The 3,741-nt window shown below is 43.8% G+C and overlaps 1 protein-coding gene across 1 annotated transcript in view; it reads left to right on the forward strand.

The window, feature by feature from the left end:
- Positions 1-2,260, forward strand: part of DPP6 (dipeptidyl peptidase like 6) — a 982,502-nt gene extending 980,242 nt beyond the window's left edge. The window contains exon 27 of the mRNA XM_019508144.1: positions 151-2,260. The gene's annotated coding sequence lies outside the window, so the exon portion shown is untranslated. The remainder of the gene's footprint in view (positions 1-150) is intronic.
- Positions 2,261-3,741: the final 1,481 nt, after the last annotated feature.

The raw sequence follows: 3,741 nt of genomic DNA on the forward strand, positions 1-3,741 counted from the left end.
GATATACCCTGATGAAAGCCATTATTTTACGAGTGCAGCGCTTGAGCAACACTTGTACAGGTCGGTGGTCAACTTCTTTGTGGAATGCTTCCAAGTTCAGGACAAGGTGCCAATAGTCACGCTGAAAGAAGACGAGGAGGAGGATTAGTCCTTCTGGTCCGTGCCAAACACAAGGCCCTTCTCTATAACAATATGCAAGTAAATCCATTTTCCTGGAGAAAGAAGTGTTATGTCGTTAGCATGTATTTAAACAAAACTGAAAGCAGCCCGCCTGCTTTACAGGACAGCAACTCCTTCCTGAATGGAAGAACATTAAGCATGATGAACTCAGCAGAACCTGCTGTCAGAAGGAACCCATCATAAATGACATCACCTTTTTTGCCACAAAGTGACTTCTGGAGTAAAAGACTCAAGAAATGGGACTTGAAGGACCACCCCAAGAAACCACCTTGAGGATTAGAAGATGAGATGGCCCTTAGCATTCAAGCAATCAAGCAGTAGCAATGAATTCCACCATCCGTATCACGATTACCATAGTCAGCATCACATTGCATCAGATAAAACTTAATACATGGAAAAGATTATAGCACAATTATTTTAAGGTACTGAAAGTACTGGTTCATACAAATTTGCCTGTTGTCTCCCATGCTTAGAAGATTCGTCATTTCCGTGGGGCATACAGATTCCCATTGTACAAAGTGTCGCTGTGGTTGCTCTGATGTTTACCTTGATGGTGTTAATTCGTTATTTACCTGTTGTTCTGTTTTCATTTAGTCTCATGCTTATCTCAGAAGTGTCTCCGCTTGTTCGAGGTGAGCAGAAAACACCCATGTCAATGATTAGATCAGTGTTTCCCCATGGGCCAGAGGCCCCAGTCTGGGGGTCATGAGAGAGTGGTGGATGTGGGAAGTAACCCAGCAATGACGATTTTGGTACAGTCTATTGCAAAGAAAATCTTGCTCCCCCACTCCCGGCCTAGTCTTACCCCTCAAGGTCAAAGATTCTCTGTCAACTCTTCAAAACACGCACAAAGGAAAATTAAGATTATAGGCGTGTCCTTGTCATCACCGATGCATTTTTACTCTTAACTTCTACAGTGAGACGGGCACGCTTTTTTTTTTCCCCCTTACTTTGAATAACTCATTGCCAACCAGTTGAGAGGCTGAACTAAACTATGGTAGTGGGAAGTGTATCAGAAACTTTGCAGATCATCTCATGAAGCAGTTAAAAAAAAAAAAAAGAGAGAGAGAGGGAGGGAGAGAAAAAATCTGTTTGCTTGGATTTGTTGTACGCGCCGTCTGCAGCTTGGTTTTGATTTTGGTTCCAACTCAGTGATTATTGTATTTTCAGCACTTTTAATGATCTCTTCTGCTTGCATTAGGTTTATAAAAAACCCCAAAAAAAGAAAAAAAACCATAGTGTGCGCGCTTGCAAAATGCTTAACCCACATTATTCTTTATGGGGTTGGGAAGCAACTTTCAAAAAAACCCGTGTTGGAACAAAAATTTCTATTCTCAAAAACCTTTTCATTCACTTCTGGTTGCCATATCATGAGGATTTTGGCTAGTGTCGCTCCTTGTAAAATATTCTGACCAAATGTACAGCCAGTATTAATACTGTATATTTCATTTTGTTGTATATAAAGGAATGTAAGTCAATGACTGGTCAGGTCCCCAATGCAGTATTAGTCTTGTGTTGAGCATGCATGCTATAACACTCTTTTGCTGATCAGGACCCTTTAGAAGTACTAGCTTGGCAGTATAACAATTAATGTGATTTCTTACATTGTTTTGACAGCTTGAATGTCAATGCAGGTTTCTACATTTTTACATAGTACTGTGGGCAATCTTGCATCCTGCCAGCAATGATGATGTTTCCCTGGTGTTCTTTAGGAGGTCTCTGTTTTGTTTTCGGGTTTTTTTCCCCTTTTCTTTTATGCTTTGAACGTTGGTTGTACTTGACCATCACGGAAGATATACTGGTAAACAGAAACAATCTAGGTTGGTTTTGGTTATTTCCTTTCATTTACAGTGCATCGACATTTTGTGAACCGGAATCCGCTTTTTCAGGCAACATGCCAAATAGACGATAAGACTGCTGCGTGTCCAGATTTTGCTACACCCAACAGGCTCAAAAGTCTGACATGAACTCGAGCTGAGAAATGTAAAAATCTGCTCTGTCCACAATCTTTTGTAGAAAGAAATTTAGGATGTGGCATGGTAGTGTTTGTTCATCCATGGAATAAAACATTATTTTACCACCCTGGGTAGCTATCTTTGTTAGCTAGTTAGATAAGGAAAGAAATATTTAGTTGTTGGATGTGCTGTTTTTAATCGAATCGAAAACCAGGACACTAGGGTGCAGAGGCAACGTACTAAAACATTTCAGCATGAAATCAGAAAACCCACTTCTTGTTCATATTGCCAGTACACGTCTGCTGCTTCTGACAATGATACAGGAGTAAAATATCAGGGATCTGATCCAAAAGTTGCCAAGGTGACAGCAACTGTTACCGCCCCACCACCACCCCGTCTTCTCTGGTACCATGCCCTTCTCCGTATATCCTGTCGTCTCCCACTCACTTCAATAACTTAATGTCACCCCAATTTGTACCTGCCTTGTTGGACCTCTCTTCAAGGGCACCAGCTGATAGGAGTTTTGATACCAAGTACTACCAAGCTGCACTGACCACAACAGAAGATGTTTAGCACTTTCTCTTTCCTTGCCCTGTCTAGAAGGCAATCAAGCAAAGAGTCTCCAGGTGGAAGTGAAAGCCACTTGGGACTGCTCCTGGCCCCAAGGTTGAGATTACATATTACAACTAGACCATGTTAAGAACATGTAAAACGGGAAGGGTCACACATCAAGGATCATTAACAACTGCTACGTGCCCTCTCAGCATCTTAAAGTTATGCCACTTTGGGTGAGGATTATCTTTGAGCTGTGCAACCCAGCTTGAGTTAATTTAATTTCTGGCTGTTCACCTGAGATAAAACCACCAATTTGCAGTCCTCCCCTATCTCAGGAGGCACTGCTCCCAAGTCGACTAGCCATTATCCAGGACTCTTACAGCTCTGGACTGACAGCTGGGGACAACCAGGCAGTAGATGAGTGAGGAGGAGGAGAAAAGGGTGAAACAAGGCCAGGGGCAAAAGGGCATGAGGATGGGGGAGTGGGGCAGGAATGGAGAGGGGGAAAGGGCTAGGAGAAAGGGTGAATCGGTGGGTGGGGAGCTGCTGGGCTGCACCCCTTCTTACTCCCAGATTGCCACCCTGCTACCCCAATCAGTCCAAGAGTGGGGGGGGTCTGCTAATTTTAGTCTGCAATCTCACCCTTAACACAGATGTCCTCCCTTTCCGTTCTGCTAATCTACCAGGCATAATACCTCTCCCTGTAGGGTATCCTGCTATCCTTGGATTTAAGTGAAGCACTAGGTTTCTTGCCTTTCCCCCATCCTTAGCTCCAGCATCTGCCCAACCTGGGAAAGACTCCTTTTGTTGTGTAAGCTTTGCTGGATTTTCCAAGGTTCCCCCAAGGTCGATGTTCTGGTTACCCCTCTGCCCCACTTTGCCTCCCCTCCCCAACCCCCGACCAAGTGACCTACTGTCTCCCCTTCAGGTCAAACTTCTAGTTCAAGGAGAGTTTTTAACTCCACATGCACAGAGCTTATTATTCCTTTGAAAAGCTGGGGTCGGGTGCTTGCTACTTGATTAATCAGCCTCTACACGTTGGGGGGGGGGG

The sequence above is a fragment of the Gavialis gangeticus genome, unplaced genomic scaffold, assembly GCF_001723915.1.
Source record: "Gavialis gangeticus isolate Ggan-Ray unplaced genomic scaffold, GavGan_comp1, whole genome shotgun sequence".
In the NCBI taxonomy this organism is placed as follows: domain Eukaryota; kingdom Metazoa; phylum Chordata; order Crocodylia; family Gavialidae; genus Gavialis; species Gavialis gangeticus.